This window comes from Mastomys coucha, unplaced genomic scaffold, assembly GCF_008632895.1.
Source record: "Mastomys coucha isolate ucsf_1 unplaced genomic scaffold, UCSF_Mcou_1 pScaffold22, whole genome shotgun sequence".
In the NCBI taxonomy this organism is placed as follows: Eukaryota; Metazoa; Chordata; class Mammalia; order Rodentia; family Muridae; genus Mastomys; species Mastomys coucha.
Genome location: NW_022196905.1, coordinates 51,742,849 through 51,763,356, shown reverse-complemented (window position 1 = coordinate 51,763,356; position 20,508 = coordinate 51,742,849). Strand labels below are relative to the sequence as shown.

Sequence of the window (20,508 nt, the reverse complement as noted above, 5' to 3'; positions counted from 1 at the left end):
AAAAAAAAAAAAAAAAAAAAAAAGGAAAAAGAAAAATGAAATACCATCTACAAGTGTCATGTTTGAGCACACATTGTCATTATTTTGAAAATAATCTCAACAGGAACAGTCAGAATATTGCAAGTTCTGTTTATCATCATTAATTATTTTTTTTCAATTCAAGTGGCCACATTTGATTAGCCTAAATCCATATTCTTATTAAAGTTGGGCATTAAATTCAATATTCCATGTTGCCATGTAGATATTAATTCATGTACTTGATTTTTATATAAAAGATAAACATATATTAAGCATACATTTGCTTTTCTTACTTTTCTCTAACTTTTAATTAAATTTCTCTGCCTAATATAGACGGAGGAAATGATTAAATAATTAGCTTTTTGTTCCTTCAGAGACCCCACTGTATTTTAATTTACATGTTGATTATGTAGCCAAGAAAAGTCTACCATGTTAAATTTGATTAAGCAAGGCAGAAAATGCCTTCAAATGAATAGATAACTGAAACTGGAGAATGTGTTTTGTCTAATTGTGTTAATGAACTACCCTAATGAGACTTGTTTAGTACAAAAGCCATTCTGACCTTTTCATTGATTGCAAAACCGGATACTTCTAATATCCGCAGACTTTTAATTCTATTTTTACAGTTTTTAAAGCGACTTTAACATTGTAGGAAATACTGGAATGAGTAAAAGACCTGAACATTTTGTCAACTCGGCTGTGAAACCATTGATTTTTGTTCTTAGCCAAACCTTCATGTTGAGAGCATTGGTGTTTTTTAATTACTTCCTTTGTATTCCAGAGTATTGCTGTCAGCTTGTGGAAATACATAAGAAATATATTACTTAATCCATAATATTGAGTGTAAGACCCAGGATTTATGCACCAAAACCAGAAAGCAATATCTGATAAGCTGTAACAACGTCATCTTCCATGAGTGAAAATTATGCCTGTTACAGTCAGTATTAGAAAGGATCCAGGCAATTTCAAATGGGACTGGTTCCTTTCATGTGGCTGTTATACTACTTATTCCTGCAGTGGAAAAACTCCTCATCACCATAAAATGTCAATTGTATACATACAACCATCTTGTACCTTGAGAGAATAATACAGATAATATCTGAATTACTTCAGCTATATTCTTTATGACATTCATAGTGCATAAATATAATCTCTAAAAGGGACTCGTGTCCTTTTTCTTAAATTACACATATTTAAAGGGTGTGTTCAGGAGACAAAATATCATGTTACATAATCATTGGTAGAATTGCTTCTGTCTCAGTTATAATACATGAAAAGCAGCAGTCACGTATAATTGCCAGAATACTATTAAATTTATACTAAAATGCTAAATACCTAAAAAGTAGAAAGATTTCTTTCTGTTGAAAACAAAAATTTATACAACGTAACCACTTGCTTTTGAAACCTAAGTGATTTTATGTATTTAGCTACCTAAAACACATACTATATTTATGTATGTAACATAATTTAACATTAATGAGAAGAGCTTGGTAGGAGAAAATAAAAAGGAAAAGTGATGTAACTATACTATAGTATTAAAAAATAAAGTAAATAGTATAAATATTCAATACAAAATCATAATAGTAATTTTAGGCTATTGAAACTATAAAATGATTTTTAACATAATTTTCTGTATGATCTTAGATATATTCTAGTATTTCATTTATATATATTCTAGTATTACAATTATTTTATTGTATTTATCTAAATATGTATTTTAAGATAAATTCATGAGATTCATATGGCAATAATCAAATGATTAATTCGTCTTTATTATGTTCTTCATCAACTTCCTTAGATAAATTTTAATTATCCACACATTAGTCTCTTTTCTATGCTTTGAACACTAATGGAACAATCATAAGAACTTTGTCAGTAGAGTTTTCCCGAGTGTGTCCATTTCATATGCATTCCTCACAGATAGCAAGATGACTCACATATATGTTTATTTATACATAGAAAGAAATTATGAGACTCTTTTCTCATAAGTGTAATATATTCAAGAAAAAACACACTTAAATTGGAATAAGTAAAATTTCCCTTCCATTCTGAATGTGAATGTGTTTAGCATTTACAATGGATATGATATTGCTTAAATAATGTAATACTGTTGTTAAAGTGCAATTATATATTTGGATATATATATATATTTCAAATTATTATAACTTTATAGTATTGGTGTAACTCAAAGGACATGATCCTAACATATAGGACTATTTTTGTGATATAACTTCATCAGTTATACAACACATACTCTAATATCATTAATATCTAATGATTTAATCACAACTTGCTGTCAACTAAGATGCAAAATTCTTGTACTTTTTAGCATTTTTTGCTTTATGTGAAAGTTTTATTTTTTAAGTGTTTTGTTATTAACGGGAAAAATAATTTCCTGAGTTCTATAATGCTTCAATTTTATGAATCATTCTCATCTGAAGTAGAAAACATTCTTATACGGCATCGTACCACTGATTTCTACTTTTATTTAGACATACTGGGAACATAGATTCCCTTAAATTACTTTGGTGCTTTAATTGGTCCTCCTACCCTTTGTATCTCTGTCTTTCCTCACTTTGTCTGGTAAATAGCTGTCTCAGAGTAGATTTTTAGAAAAATTATACAATTAATTCTTCCTCTAAAGGAATAATAATTGTACATTCTGGAGACACTTATAAACAATCTACTCCCGATTACCACTTTCCTTTACTTACATATATTAACTTTACTATAAATTTTACTTGATGAAATTATTATTGAACTGGATCCTGCCTCATTAAATCCTCATTAATTCCTTTAACCCCAAAAGTTAAACTTAGTTTTGCAACAAGCCAAACCCCGAAAGTCCCTTAAAAGTATTACCTTGCATGGCAAATTCTTTAGTATCATCCATCCTGTCTAAACTCACACTGGAATATTTAAATACAGTTTAGCAGAGGAATCCCATGTAAATATTGAAGTATGGAATAGTGACTTAGAGTACCTACCTGTAGTAGACCATGATATTCAAGGGACTCTTGCTGATGCACAGAATAAGTGCAGCTGATACAAAGTCTCTGGTAATGAAGTATCTAATCAGGAAGGGATGTTCTTTTCCCTAACAACATTAGCAGAATTTCTGAAGTTAGAATGCTGTAATACTTTTTATAAGGTCACAAATCCAGGAATCATCAAAGTCAGGAGTTCAATCTAAAGCTGTCTTACTTTGTCCTGTGTGTTTTCTAGTATTTCCTAATGTTGTATAGAACCAAACACCTAAAAAGCAACCAGTTTCCAAGAGGAGTGGGATGTAATTTCTACTGCAGTTTACCCTGTCCTGATCTCTATTGATGTGTTTGATTACTTAAGACCTATATGTCACTAATTAACCTTAATTAGTGTGAAATCTCTTTGTCTAGATGTCATCTCACTTATGGGAAAACTGAATTCCTCAGAGATGCTTTTTCTCCCAACCAAGGCTTACAGTTATTTGAACATGTAAATATCTGAGTGTCATGCAGAAGGTAAATGATACCCTTACCTAATCAGATGCAGACTGGTTATAGACAAAGACTCTTATGATATACAACATGGGTCACTTCTGAAACTTTAACAGAAACCACAACTTTCATGAAAGATAGAGGAATCAGATTCTATGCAAGATTCTAAATATTACATATGAGCTCATGAATTCTGACCATCAATCAACATTGAAGTCATGGTAGCAATCTCAAGAAAAATGCCACAAAGCACCATATTCATTTGCTTTACGGAGAAAGAAAAACAGACTCAAAAGAACTCACACACTACCCATAAGAAATTTTATTTGAGCAATATATACACTAAAATTGTTTATGGAGAAAAGTTAAAGAGATACCAGGGAACAGCAGAATTCATTTAGTACCAGGTAAGCCCCTGTCTTCCTAGGCTTGTTGTAAAATTAAATGAGAGTACATAAAGCGTACTCAGCACATGACCTGCTATGTTCACACTGAGCATTCATAGGCGCTTATTCCTACCACGTTAATGGTCATCATCATTCTGGAGGCCCAGGATGAACAATTTTGAGGTATATTCCTTAATGGATTAATGAAAAACATACAGAAATGTTTATATTCTCAAAAAATGTGCTGAATCTGGATGGCAATTATCGACAAAATTCAGCTGAAACTGTTCACTGGGGACGAGGGTTATTGACTTTGGCTGTTATGCACTGAGATAATTACTTGGATAAAGCACAAATTTCCTGATCCCTTTCATCCCATCCTGTAGCATAGAATAGATTGGCAAAAATGAAAGCATAGATTTTCTTTTTAAGATATTGTTTATTCAAAAATTAAGCATTAAACTAAGACGTATATTCTTTTCCAAAAAATCTAATTTAAAGTCTTATATTTTTAGTTAGGTAAAAAAAATATAAGAAATCACATAAATCTGATTGTCCATTATTTTTATTTCTATGTACTTCTAATGATAATACTAATAATATATTGACTTTTGCTATTGCATTACTGTCAAACTTTAAGTTATATATATATCCTGAAAATCCCAGGACCTGTCACTTCGTGTGATGACTTTTCAATGTGTTGATGATGAGCACAGCACCACATCATGGATATTTTGGTCACATTGTTGGTTTCTACAGCTAATATTATAGATTACCATTAAAGCTTATAAATTACCTTCCGAAGAAATTAATTTGGTTATATCAGTTCCCAAGGATGTAGTTGTTACTAGTGAATTGGAAAATGTTGCTCTCTTGTTATTCAGAATTGAGATGAGGATTCAGCAGCAACTGCCAAGTTATTGTCCACTCTGCTTTTCTCACTCATGAAATATAGAGATAATCTTCTTATTATCTACTGTATGCAGTTGCCTTTATGAAGGCTATAGGCCTGCCAATCATAATGAACTTGGAACAGAGCAGAGCATTCTAGGTCAGCAGCAGGTTAGGAATGTTTTCTTTTTGCAGTTATTATGGAGAGAACAAGTTGGGCAATTGGCCAGCTCCCTGTGGATTGGACCAATCTCACCCGGTGGAGAAAACCAGGGAAGCAGAAGGGCCTAAAGCCAGGTAAATTGCCTGCAAAGTCACTCAGGCTATTGAGGCTGGCATGTGAAAGGATTGGAGAATAGAGTAAAGGGCTTTGGATTGCTAAGCTACTTAAATGTTACTGAAACACAAACCTGACTTTCGTTGTTTGTTTGATTGTTTGTTTTTCCTAAGTCTGTCTGGTTTCTGTTGCTTCTTTTACATTATACACTTACCGGTGTTTACTATATACTTACTGTCGTCCTTTTTGAAAATACAAACTGTCTCTGTTAAGGAAAAATTTTTACTAATCACCCAATAACATAATGTTTTGAAGGAAGATTCTTAACAACTGAATAAAGAGAAATGGTAAAAAAAATGTTGAGTGATTAATCACATCAGGAAGATGTCATATAAGGAGTTAGAATGTGGGGACTCAGGGTAGGGTGGTGCCCAAGAAGGCTACCCTTTGTCTGAGATGGGGAGGGTGCCTAACGGGAGGAGGAATTTGTAAGTATGGGAGGGACGTTAAGTGAACAAATAAATTACTGATAAAAAAGGGAAGGTGGTGACTCTCTTTCCATTATAGTTTTCAACAAATTATAATTCACAGGAATATATCTTTATCTTTTCCAGAAGATTTATGTTATTGCTTCCTTGTCTGCTGGAGTATCAAAGTTTAATAACAAAGTGACACACATGTGTTTGTGAACCATGTTTATGCCAAGAGTTTTGACAAATTATGTGTGTGTGTGCATTATATGTAAAACTCTGGAAATCAAACAGGATTTCAAATCCTAGCTTTTCTTTGTGAGGTTCTCTTGTAATCAGTAAACAAGTATAATACTAAGGATAACAGACTACCTAAGAACATAAGTTTCTCTGCATGTGTATTTTAGAAAATGATACAACACATATTAGTTACTAGAGACTTTACGTTGAAGAGTCTATTTCAGTAATTGTAGAAAAGAAAATTCAATTTGCTAACCAACTACCAAAACACAAGGGGGAAAGTACATGTGTGTGTAGGTCTGTTTCTCTGTGTATGACTACATGTAGAGGAATCAATAAGAGTGGGTATAAGTGTCTGCACTTTAAGGGTATCAAAAACTAAGAAGAAAACATTTATGGAGATCAAAATTGAGGACAGTCAAGTAGGCAAAAGGGCTCCTGAATATTGTTTAAAAGGTTTAACATCCTTAGATGCAAGGAATTGCAAATTAAATAACTGTTTAAACTGCAAGTCACCTCAGTCAGGATGTTATCAAGAATACAAATGATAATTGGAAGTTGGCACAAATGTGGCAAAAAGTGAATTCTTGTACACTGTTGATGAGGCTATAAATATTTACTTGTTTAGACATTTTGGAAATAAGTCTGAAAGTTTCTTTTAAAAACAAACAGGCAATAACAACAACAACAAAACAAAAACAGCAAACAAAAACTAAAGGTAAAGTTACCACAGGAGCCAGCTGTACCACTTCTGAGTATATATTCAAAGTATTTATATCCTATTACAGAGACATTTGAACATTTGGATTCATAACTGCTGAATTCACAATTGCTAGGAAACAAAATTAGATAACCATCAACTGATGAGTGATAGGAAAACATAAAGCCTGATACATCAGAGTTAATAGAAGAAAAAGTGGGGAACAACCTTGAAAACATTGGCACAGAAGACAAATTCCTGAACAGAACATCAATAGTTCAGGCACTAAGATCAACTATTAATAAAGAGAATCTCATGAAACTGAAAAGCCTCTGCTAAACTAAGGACCACATCAATAGGGCAAAACATTAGCTTAGAGAGTGGTAAAAGATCTCCATTGAATCTATGTTGGAAAGAGGACTAATATTAAAAATATATAAATAAAGCAAGAAGTCAAACATCACAACTCAAATTACCCCAATTAAAAAATGGGTACAGAACTAAACAAAGAATTCTCAGAGGAATCTTGAATGGATGAGAAGCACTTAAAGAAATGTTCAACATTCTTAGTTATCAGGGAAATGTAAATCAAAGCAATTCTGAGGTTCCATTTTATACCCATCAGAATGGCTAAGATCAAAAAATCAAGTGACAGTACATGCTGGCAAGGATAGTTTCTCAGAAAATTGGGAATAGTTCAACCTGAGGACCTGGTTATGAAACTCTTGGGAATACATGGGAATATATGCAAAAGATTCTCCAGTGTACTACAGGGACACTTGCTCAACTATGGTTCATAGCAGCTTTATTTGTAATACCCAAAAACTAGAAACAATCTAGATGTCCTTCAACTGAAAAATAGGTAAGAAATGTGGTGCATCTACACAAAGGAGTACTATTAAAAACCAGACATTATAAAATTTGCAAGCAAATGAATGGAACTTGAAAACATCATCTGAGTTAGGTAACCCGGCCCCAGAAAGATAAATATAGTATGTATTCTTTTTTTTCGAGATGGGGTTTCTCTGTATAGCTCTGGCTGTCTTGGAAGTCACTCTGTAGATCAGCCTGGCCTCAAACTTAGAAATCTGCCTGCCTCTGCCTCCCAAGTGCTGGGATTAAAGGCATGTGCCACCACCGCCCGGCAGTAAGTATTCATTTATAAGTGGACAATAGCCATAGATGGCAGGATATCAATGCTACAATCCCCAGACCAAAGAAACTGGGTAATATGGAGCTCCCAAAGAGGATGCATGAATCTTACTCAGAGGGGGAAACAAAATAGTCATCACAGGAGGATGAATAGAGAAAACTGGATAGGAAAGGAGGAGCGGAAGAGAAGAGAAATGGAAACAGATATCGGGAGATGGGGGTCAGGGGATTACTGGGACTTAGAACAAAAATTTTTGGGAAGCATCTCTGCGACAAGGGGATGACCCTAGCTGAGATTCCTGCCAGTTGAAGATATGGAGGCTGAAGTGGTCACCTCCAGGGTACATCAAACCATCATCAACAAGAATTTTTATGACATTTAACATTATAATTTAAGAGAACTTAAAACATGGGTATCCTACATGGATAGACAATGCTGCTCCTAAAAGATATGGCTTATCACACTTAGGTCTCAGTGCCAGTCACGGGACACAAACTATAAGTTATGAATCAGAGAAACATTAGAGGTGCTGTAAACACAGGGATTCACCATGGTTCTTGGTGGTCCATCATAACTTTTGTTTTGCTAGAAAGTGCTATGCAGGCTCCTGGGGAGAAAAATCATCAATACTCTTATCTGTCACTGGACCACATGTGCTACAATACCAGCCTATAATAGATAGATAGATAGATAGATAGATAGATAGATAGATAGATAGATAGATATAATTTTATATAAAATCTCTATAAATTATATAAAATTTATATTTGTATTTATATAAATATGCAATAGCAAAATGTATATGAGGGAAACTAACTGCTTTTAGATAGGATTGGAGGCCTTTATCACAAGGGAGGATTTTATACTTGGTAATATAAATCTAAAAATCCATCTCTTGGGAGATTCAAAACCCTAGGTAAGGTTCTAGTTTCACTGTTTTTATAAATTACTATATTGTAAACTGCCTTAAAATATTTATGTTCATACCTATATACATAGGCGTATGCTGCTCTAAACTGGTCAGAGAAGCTTCGTTTCACAGTGATTTGTTTTTCTTTTTAAATATTTTATTAGTTATTATATTTATTTACATTTCAAATGTTATTCCCCTTCCCAGTTTTCCTCTACGAAACCTCCTATCCCACCACCCTCCCCAGTTCTTCAGTTAGGGTGCTCGCCCAGCATCCACCCACTCCCACCTCACTCCTGCCTCACTGCCCTAGCATTCCTCTATGCTGGGGCATCAAGCCTTCACAGGACCAAGGGCCTCTTCTCCCGTTGATGCCAGGTAAAGGCATCCTAAACACATTGATTTATAGCTCATCAATGTGCTCAGAGCGAGCAGCTGTGATTGCTTAGTCGTAGATAGGTTTTCTGTACCAACAGAGGCTCAGAAGTATCACAGACAAGGAAGCAGACAAAATGTAAGAGTTGAAGGATGGGAAGAAAGCCAGTACAGGGCTGTCTTCTGAGCATAGCATGGCTGCGGCACTAACCAAAAGAGCTGCTCCAGAGTGAGCATCAAGGTCTGGGCATGGACTGGTAAAGACTGAAACAAGGCAACTGCTCCCTCATGCTTTCCAGGGGTTCAATCTGCTTGAGCCACTATTACGTACTGTGTTTTCAATCTGACACAATTATGTATGGAGGAAAGGAGATTTATAGTTATACAGGAATCTTACTCTGATTTTTAATTTATGATTTTAAATAGTCTGAAATGACAAAATACACACACACACAAGCAAAACAAAAAACCAATAAAGTAAAATCATACTTCTTTAAACATATTATGGCATCCATCAGCAAATAAATAGTTCAAGATAAACAGAGAGGGAAGGAAAAAAAATACATGTATAAATGGGTTTGACTATCATTGAAGGTCACAACATGCACTGTGTTCGTTCAGTAACAATTCCAGGTAAAATGGTTGAAAATGAGCCTAGGGCTTTTTAAGTTTTGTTCATTACAAAGAAATAAATGAATTAAATGCAACCAAGTAATTTTCCATGGTGGGGTACGCTTTTCTGTAGATATAACCATATCAAACTTTAAGTAAAAACAATTGTTTTGAAACAGTGCTTATGAGTCATGAGAGGCACCAGAACTGTACTGTGAAATGATGCTTTTAAGCCTAAGTATTCTCCTTAGTAGTGAATCTCACAATATGTACAGCTATGATGTAAACACAACAGAAGGATGCTAACATAAAGCCAATAATGTGTAACATCAACGTCTGAAAGTGCAAAGAGCCAAACTTCTTTGGGCAGCCATCGAAGTTTATTGAAAATATAATGATAAGAGGGAATGAAGGAAGAGATGTGTAAGCGGAACTACTGATCTGACTTTTTCACGTCTTTCACGTTAAAACATAAAGAAGGAAAGAGGCTAGTAAGTGGTAAATACTTAGAAAGAAGGCCGATTAACCCAGCAGGAATTCCTTCAACAGAACTCAATTGAAAATATTAAGAGGTGGTTTTCCTCAATTCAACCCAATTTAATTCCGTTGAGCAGACATTTCTTGAGTGAGTCTATGTATAACGCCTTGTCCAAGGTGAAGGTTTTCTAAAGAAAATTAATGGAGAAAAATAATGGAAAAAATAACATTAAAAAGCTAAAGATTTACAACAATTTTATTTTAAATTTCTTACCCAATTTTTCTTTGGAACGGTGTTCTAAATTTTTACAACTAAAGGCAAATTCTTCCACTTTTTAAAATGTTTATACTAAGTGGTTACAAGAATTGAGAAAGCACCATTGGGAATGGCACAAAGCAATCTGAACATATGAATGGATTACATTTGGGAACAACACAAACACTCCTGTAGTTTTTTATTTCTTAAAAGACTTGGAGCTGGGCACTGTGTTCTCTTTTGATCTGTATATGGATTGCATATTTGGAAAACCCCAGCCAATAAAAAAATCTCCCATTAGCCCCACTTTGCTCTGTGATCATTTCTTCTCACTGTTCCTTGGCTTACAATTTTTGTACTATTCATCATGAAAATCAGGCAAAATTAATTTTTTTTACTTATTAAGAAAATTAATATGTATATGTAAGGAATATGGTTTAAAAACCAAGTTGTATAACTCAAAAGTATGACTTAAATGTAGGACTGTGCCTGCCACAAGGCAACTCTGATAATAGCTAGACCTCCAAAGCAAGACCCTTCCAGGACACTTCACAACTTAGATCTGGGTCTAGCCCAAGACAGATCTTGATATGCTAATGAATCAATACCAAGTTGGTATTGATGTGTTAGTGAACCAGTCCCAAGCAGTGAGACTCAATAATGCAAAGCTATTGCTCAAAGAAATGATACAAAACTTAGAACATAAGGAATGGTCACTAGGATCACATTGCTTTTGTCCCCAGCCCAGACTTCTCTATCATTTGTGTTCAAATCCATGTGGAAGACTTGAGACCCTGCACCTGACCCTGATCTCCATAGCTGTTGGACTTGCAGCAATATTCCCTCAGACATTCACTTGTCAGCGCTAGCTACTGGATCTCCTATGCATTCAAGGACCTTCTGGATATCCATCAATATTATTCTTTCCACCTACCACAACTAAAGGACTTCTGGAGTGACATATGTGCCTGGATGTTTCCTTAGAGTCCTCACCAAAAAAGATTCCTCATTATACCCTGTAGAAACATTTCTGCCCAAACAACTATTCCTGTCTTGATGAGATGCCTGCTTAACACTTATATTAGTATGATATTATAGGTAATGGTTGTGTAAACAAACTGACCTTACTTGAATGACACATCTTGTATGAACACCCTAGTCTGAATGCTTTACAACCTATAGGCCAAACTTCCCACAGTATACATTATTTCTAACACTGTGAATATCACTATAGTGCTTTATACAATTTTGAGAATCAACAAAAATATGAAAAGAGAGAAATGAACCAAATTGCTAACTTAAAACTAATTTTAGTAATTGCATACACTAAGCACTGAACTTGTATCCTCTCCCCTTGTCATTCTCTCTCTGTCTCTCTGTTTCTGTCTCTGTGAAAAATTTATTTACTTAATATTTTATGTGAAAATAACAATAATAATGTAACATAATATCATCTGATCTGATAGATAATGTTCTCAAGTAGTAAGGACTTGAGAACATTTTCTCAATATGTAAGGACAAATTGATCATGTCTTTGCTGATTGGTAAAATGTCTGTCATTCAGTTCTTAAACTTTTTTTTTAACTAATTGATTTTTCCATACTGATCCTCATTAACAAAGTGAGAAAGTGAACAAGCTGTTATTTTAATTCCAGTATTTATGTAAGTAATCGTAAATCACTGATTCAAATGGAATTTTGTCTTGGGTTCCCATTCATATCACCTGAGACCCAATTCTAAACATGTACTTAATACCAAATTTCACCTGTGTCGCTTTGTTTAAGTCATCAACATTGTGACTTATAATCTGTCATACTCAGTCTACTCTTTGAAATGTTCATCTCTACTCCCAGAAAAACAACATTTAAACAAACGTCTTTTATGTAATCTTGTTAGCATGGCAGCCAAGGTAAGTTAATGGGCACAGCTACTCATCCTAGCTTATCACATGCTAAGACAAAGGAGGATTTTAGATTCTTTGTCAAGAAAAATTATCAATAATCCAGGAAATTACCAACCAAATTAAATTTTCAATTTATTTTATTGTGACAAAGTACAAAGAAATGAAATTTACATTTTTAATAGTTTGAAGTGTACATGAAATGGTATTAGATATGTTTATAGTGGTAAGCAACCAGCATCAACATCTTCTATAGAAATATTTTATCATTTAAATCATCCATAGTATACCAGTTAAACACTACCTTATATTCATCCTCATACAAATCCTAGCACCCAATACTTCATATTCTGCTTCTATAATTGTGAATTCTTTGTGCTTTATAAAAATGGAATTATTAATTACTTGATTTTAATTTATTGCATTGTTTTCTTAGTGTTCTAGGAGCCTATCCCTTTTGTATTGTATAATAGAGTCTTCTGTCTACATAAGGCTAAATAATAATTTATAATTCTTATTTAAATCTCATTTGCCTACTGGTTTATCTACTGATAGATGGATTATCTCAGAAAGAAAAATGTAATAGTGGGGTAAAATGAAACAGCCATGACTTCATACCTTTTCTTCTCTTTTGCACTCAATACTTGCATTTCCATATGACTCAGTTTGGGTATGGATCGCTACAGTTGTGCTGAGAGCTAAAATTAAATTGTGACTCTTCATGCATTCATTCTGAATTCCAGTTCTAACCATATAGAAGTTCAATGAGATGAATTGATTTTGTGTCTTGTTAAACAGTGGGTATGATATTTCTATTTATTTGCAAGATTTTTTACCATAAAGTTTATTAAATAAAAACTTGAAACTCTTAACTGTTCCCCAGATGTTCAGAAGAATGATATCACACAGATTCTTCTGTGGTAGTTTTTTCAGTGGGAAGACCAACTCTTGACACACAGTATTCCACCATCTTCCCAGAATACTCTGTGAAATTAATTTATATTTATCAGACTTTCAACTTAGTCAAAGAAACAAAACTATAGCATTATTAAATCTCATATACTGCCACTAGAAAAAATATATGTAATTCCTTGGGAACCTGCAGGTCACTCTACACAAAGGAGCAGGTAGACTAATTACAGATCTTCACCTGTCCATCTGTTCCACCAAATCCAAAATGCTTGTCTTATCCTGAGTTCTGGTTCCCCCATCTTAAGTGGATCACACAAACGCTTTCCTACAAACTTTCATTGCATTATGCCAGCCCCCAACTCCACCAGGCATTCCTTGGGAAACTAAAAGTCAAACTTGCCAGAGAAGAAAGTTGGCCAGCAGAAAAGAAAACATTTACCTCAAACTTGTTTGGCCACACCCATAGAAGAAATGGATACACTGATCAAAGAAAATTTTAACTCTAAAATCTCTTGGAACAAAAACATCCAGGAAATCTGGGGTGCTATAAAAAGACCAAATCTAATAATAAAAGGGATAGAGGAAGAAATCAAAATTACATAAAATATTTTAAACAAAATTATAGGAAAAAATTTCCTAAGCTAAAGATTTCAATCAAGGTAAAAAACATACAGAACATCAAATAGACTGGACCAGAAAAGAAAGTCACCTTAGCACATAGTGACCAATATTAAATGTAAAGAGTAAAAAATAATATTAAAAGCTGGAAGAGAAGAAAGACCAAGTAACATGTAAGGAAAGGCCCATTAAAATAACACCTGAATTCTCAATGGAAATTCTAAAACAAGAAGGCACTAAACAGTTGTTCCACATACTTTAAGAGACCACAGATGAAACTGTCCTGCAGTTTCATGAACTTTTGGGTTCTCTCAGTCGAAGGAAGAAAAGGACCTGAAACACAGAGTTCGAGAACAAAAGGACGTGAAGTCAAGTTGAACCCCAGTCAAGACTTCATACTTTACTTTTGTGGTTCAGCATTTATAAGTACACGAGAAACAGAAACTGGACCTCGAGGTTATAATATTTGCATAACATAAACATTGCAGGAGGAGTCAGGAAAGAGTCAGGGGCAAAGGTCACCAGGGGCTCAGACGTCTGCAGTTGTCCTCAGGCAGTAGGCTTTGTCTCAGGCATAGTTGTATCTCAGAGTGAACTACCCAGGCAGCTTCTTTCAGAGATAAGCTAATGGTCTGCAGAGAGTCTTTTGTCTTAATTCCCCAGGTGACCACCTTGGGCGGAAACCCCCAAAGTCCGGAGGCTGAACTGGACTGGTGAGGCAACACACAGATACCAGTACAGATTGCTATATTCAGGAATTCTCACTTACAATGTACAGAGAAACATGACATTCCATAAGTTGATATTTATCTATCTATAGTCCAGACTAATAGAAGACACTAGAAGTACTTCAATCTAAAATAGCTAATCACAACTAAAAAAAGAGGAGGGCAGGAATAAATAATCCAAGACTATAATGGACATACACGCGTGCGTGAGCTCGCATACACACACACACACACACACACGCACGCACGCACGCACGCACGCACGCACGCACACACGCACGCGCATGCACGCTCCAGTACTGCCACAAAAAACAAAACTGATTTAGCACTTCACCATTTAGCCGTGGGTGTCTGGCAACTCACGCTGTAGGACAGGGTGATCTTGATTTCTGAAGTCCCCTATTGTTGGTTCCCAAATGCTGTGATTAAAAGTGTGTGTTACCAGGATGCAGGGCAGGGTGGGTTGGTGAGCAGGAGGAGGGAGAGGGAACAGCGTTTTTTTGTTTTGTTTTGTTTTGTTTTCTGGAGGGGAAACTGAGAGAGGAGATATCATTTGAAATGTAAAGAAAATATCTAATAAAAAAAATAGTATGTGTTACCATGCCCAGTTTGCCCAATTCATTTTATGAGACCACACTTACCATGATATCCAAAACACATAAAGACACCCAAAAAAAGAGAATTGCAGACCAATTTCCCTTTTGATTGTAAATGAAAAAAAAATCCCATAAAAGACTTGCAAGATAAATTTAAGAACACTTGAAAATATCATCTACACAGATCAAATAGGCTCCATTCCAGAAATGTAGGGATGGTTCAGTATATGTAAATCCATAGAGGTAATCTACCATAAAAACAAACTGAAATACCTTTAACAAAATCCTCTTCACAATAAAAGTCTTGGGATGATTAGAGATACAAGGAGCATATCTCAACATAATAAAAGCATTTTTGCCGCAAGCCTATATCAACTTAAATAGAGAGAAGCTCAAATCAATTCCACTAAAACTGGGGAGAAGCCGATGTTGTGCACTCTTTCCGTAGCTATTCAACATAGTATTTGACATCTTAGCTGTAGTAATATGACAACTGAAGAAGTTCAAGGGGACACAAATTAGAAAGTAAGAAGAAATGATATCTTCTTTATTTGAAGATGATATGTTAGTATATACAAGTGACACTAAAATTTAAACTTGGAAATAATTTATTGTTGATAATGTTCAGCAAAATTGCCGACTAAAAAATTAACTTACCTATTTTTCAGGGACAGTTAGGCTACTACCATTTATTTCTATGTTCAGAGGTCAGAATGCTGAGTGTAGATATAGCCTCTCTCCTCTCTACCATCTACTGACACACATGTGACACAGCAGTCAGCCGCATCCACTCTGGCATCAGTGGGCCAGGACAACAAGATAGCCTGAAATAGCCACTAGTTGAGAGCCAGGAAGGTCTCAACTGGCTCCCAGGATGAGAAATAAACTAGAGACTAGAAGAACCCTGTCTGAGACCACAGCCCCAAACAAGAGTGGATCTGAAGCAGTTAGCCACTTGGTAAGGCTGTGCTAGGAGATAGCCCATGAAGACTACCTGACTGGTGCCATGGGGCCAGACCAGAAGCTAGCCTGAGATGGATACTCCATCCATCCCTTACTTAGGCAATGTAGGAGAGCAGGTCCTAGAGGCGTAAGAGAAGAAGAGCTGACCCTGCCCCTAGCCAGCTGCAGTACTCAGGAGAGTAGCCTACACATTGTGGAAGCTGTGAGTATACCAGCCCTGAGGATGTAAGTGTAGGAGAGCTGACCCTATATTACCCTATAGGAGTGTGAGCAAGGAAGACATACTCTCCTCTCCCCTTGTCCCCTACCACACATGCTAGCCAGGAGACCTGACCCTGTGATCATGAGAGTAGAACTGTCCCTGTCCTTCACCAGCGACAACACTCAGGGAGCAGACTCTACATCTTACCTAAGCAGAACAGTAGAGATGAACCAGGTTGCAGGGTGCAGGTAAGCCTGCCCCGTGGAAATAAGTTAACAAGTGTTGAAGAGATGACCCTACCACTTGTATGCCCTGTGGTGACATGGGTAAGAGAGAGACACCTTTCTCCAACTTCTCACCCCTTGCGACCTAAGGCAGACAGTAGAGCTGAACCAAGGGTCATCACAGAGGGAGAACTGTTCCTGCCCCTCACTTACTGCAGTTATGGAGAGAGCAGGCCTAGAACCTTATCTGGACAGCAAAATAGAGCTTTGCAACTCGAATGGCCGACTTTCAGGGGAGCCAGCCAAGAGGGTGTGAGCATGGGAGAATGGTCTCTGACTCTTGTCTGTGGTGCAACAGCGTGGTTGAGGAAGAAAAACCCTTCCCAACCCACACCCCTTGCCACCTACAGCAAGAAGAAGAACTTGTGCAGGGGTCATGTGATCAGGAGAGCGCGCCCTGCCAGCCTACAGCATTCTGGGACTTGGTAGGGCTCCACAGTAGAACTGGCCCTGGATATGGTGGTTGCAAACTTGAGGATATGAGCATAAGAGAGCTCACTCTGCTTCTTGTCTTCTGGGCTGCACTGAGGATGAGGGAGAGACAACTTCCTCCATTTTCTTCCCTAGTAATCTATGGCGAACATGCACAAACATGTCCATTACTGTTCTACGAATAACAGCTACAAAACAGAAGCAGCTTAGATATACCTCAATATAAGAATGGATTAAAAAATAGTGACACATTTAAAGAATAGAGTATTGCTCAGCCGTTAATAAAAATGCAATCTTGAAATTCACAGATAAGTGGATGGAACCTGAAAACATTATCCTGAGTACAGGAACCCAGACCCAGAAAGGCAAATATTATCCTTTGTACATATCTTTTTGGTTTCCAGTATAGTAGATCCAGATGAGAAGGGAAATATAGAAAACCTGAAAGGAATAGAGGAGAGGGAAACTGCAATCAGAATATATGATTTGTTAAAAATATTTTCAATAAGAGAGTAAAAATATTAAAATATGTGCATTTTGTATAGTGTGTATGTATACATATATGCACATGAGTTCCCAGATTCTGGAATAACAGAAAACACAGAAATTCAAATGAGTTGTATTGCCTAGCAGTAGAATCCAAGTTTTATCTGGAGACAGACTCTGTAGAAAACTAGCACAAATGCCATGTAAAACTGAGTTGAATGATTATTTCCTTCTTAGTCAGTTGGCTTGAAATCTTCTAGGCACCCAAAGGTTCTTTATATTTATTGTTTCTGAAGGGGCCAAGGGTGCCAGTATTGGAGTGTCTTGTACACTCTGTGAAAGCATACCATGATCCTCAATGTATATTAGCAGTGACATCTAACTTTAGGTGCAAGTCAGAGACGTGGGTATCTATTCCTCGGGATTCTGAAAATACTCGAAGTTTCTCTGACACATCCAGAGATCTAGTGACAGGATTTTGCACACACAATTTACTATTATGGCAAAAGCAATTTTTAAAGAAATAATATTATTTTTAAAAATGGAACATCTCCTTGTCATGTCATAGTCAAACACAGGCAGCAGTTCCCAAATAGTAATTATTACTGACTGAGTAAGCTGGAATCTGCGGAAGGAACTTGACTGACTCAACTATCCACCATCGACTCTGTGCTGCTGGATAAATGACAGGCTATGAACTGGCTAAATTTTACATTCTCCAGGAAGGCTTGCAAGAGCATTCAATCCATGTAACAACACCCTGATGATTTCTGTAAGATAATTTACCCGATACAATAACTGTACTGTATTGAACACCTTGGCAACCTGTTTTAGGAATAAAAGTGGACTCTTGCTGTGCTTAGCCCATCCTTTTGTGAACTTTGCAATTAGCATTGCTTTGGGAATGCTTTACTAAGGATTCTTTCGATGTACTGGAAATTCTTAGTTATACACCTTGAGTTTGAATTCTCGAGTAAATATTGCTGTCTCAAATTTATTGTTAACTGAACAAGGGCTTCTGTAACTTCTGCAGTATTTGCATTTTTGGAATGAAAAAGTGGAATTTGATTACTAAGCCCTTGAACCACTCACCCATTTATGTTTTGAACACTCTAAAGGCCAATGATTAATATTCAATGATTAATATTCAACAGCTTAAATTTTATCAATCACAGTTTTGTTTTGACTTGGTTTTGGTCTGTTTATTGTGATTGATATGACTGTATTTGTACTATTCTAGCCAATCTGGTTTATTTTTTTAATTTTTTAATTTATTTTTTACACTCCAGATTTTATTCCTCCCATCCACCCTCTGATTGCTCCACATCCTGTACCTCTCCCCCATCCCCTGTCTCCATGAGGATGTTCCCACCCAAACCATACCTGACCAAATTTCCTAATAATTAAACTAAATTGATTGCACAATGGCTTAAAACTGGTTCTTCTCTTTCTTAATAGTGGAGCAAAAATACAAAATTTAATACCCTGAAAAAAATACTCCTTCAAAAAAACAATATCATTACTGAATCAGGGCTTAAAGATGAAAATTTGTTACCGGAAGCTACATTTAACTTTCTCATTTTAGTCAACTTGGTTAAGACATTGATTTTCATGTACACTTCCTGAATCAATGCATCATGTTCTTCAAACAGGATTAGTTTGATTGTTCTTACCAATACTTTAAGTTTCCACATGTATATAATATCATATATACCACAAAATTTCATTTAGACACCAAATTTGCAGAAACAAACCAAGATTTGCTATCTCCATTCTTACAACCCTCAGTCATTCTGACATCTGCTTTTTACTTCTTAGTACTTCTTAAAACCTACATATGGCTATTTCTTAGTGTCCTCAATACATCTGGCTATTTCTTAGCTTCCTCAATACTTGTCTGTGTATTCACTCTTGATATGAACTCATCCGCAAAGAACACTGCACATCTATATGTTTTCTTCTCTCCTACAGATTATTACTTACCTGTCTGGCAATGTTCACACTTCAGTAACTTCAGATGCTACAGCAAACTGTTATTCATTCTGCTTCCTTTACGATCATATATTGCCCTTTGTTCCTTACTTGAGAAACTGATTGCTCAACTCCCAGATAGAAAAAAAAAATCAGACTCATCTACTTATTTCTTTTCCTAGCTTTTCAGACACATAAAATCCCTAGGTATTGTCATTTCTGCAGTCTTAATCCATCTTTACTATGTCCAGCTGTTTCTGTTCAAACAGGTCTAGTTTGAGCTTTCACACACTGACCTGTGGACAGTTGAGCAACTTCTTTGCATTTCTACTTTAGGATTCATCTTCATTTCAATGCATTTCTTCCCTGAGTCTTAGGAGTATTTATAAAAAACTCTTTAATGAATATATCCCCATGATTATTATATTTTTCAGGCCCCTGATTGTCTTGTAAATATAGTTCAGTATAGTCCAAGTGTTTTTACCAAAACACTTGTCTGCTTGTGACATGACCTCTTCCTTCCTTCATCCATGGTCTGTATCACCATTTGCACTCAATTGACCCTTGCCTCTGAGTTTATTTATGGATTTAAAATACAGAAAGAGCATTTTCTTCATACCTAGCAGGATGTGCACACTAAGCCTTGACTTTTGCATGGTTTATATTCTGATTCTAGACTCAGAGGTATGCACATAATTATGTCATGCCACCTTCCTACATGACAGAAATACTTCTAGTGGGAAGTTATTTCTCTAAAGGCATGTAGACCTACTAATTTGAATACAATTTTACAAAGAAGAATGTTATTGCAATAAAAAGAAATTGGGAAAGTTGTTCCCAAGCTTCAAGTGTCGAGTTTAGAAAGTTTTTCTGTCCTCAATCATTACTGTCCTTACAAACACCTTCATCTGTGAGCTGTGGTACATACTCATTCACTGCTTACTTTCTCTATTTCACTCTTATAGTCTGTATTAACAGAATAACCAACACTTTCCTGAAATATAAATTAGATCTGTCAGTCCTGTGTCTGAAGTTCTCCAATGACTACATCTCAACTAAGAATAAAGCTTAAGTTAGAAATGTCATAAAGGCCAACAAAAATCAGTTTCTTACCTATTATGATGAAGTTTGTTAGGTCAGCACTGGACATATACATCTTGTCCTTCCTAGGA

At 35.7% G+C, this 20,508-nt stretch overlaps 1 non-coding gene across 1 annotated transcript; it reads right to left on the bottom strand.

The window, feature by feature from the left end:
- Positions 1-15,668: 15,668 nt before the first annotated feature.
- On the bottom strand, positions 15,669-15,801 carry LOC116071849. Its single transcript, XR_004111200.1, has one exon. It is a non-coding gene; the product is annotated as a small nucleolar RNA SNORA17 (small nucleolar RNA).
- Positions 15,802-20,508: the final 4,707 nt, after the last annotated feature.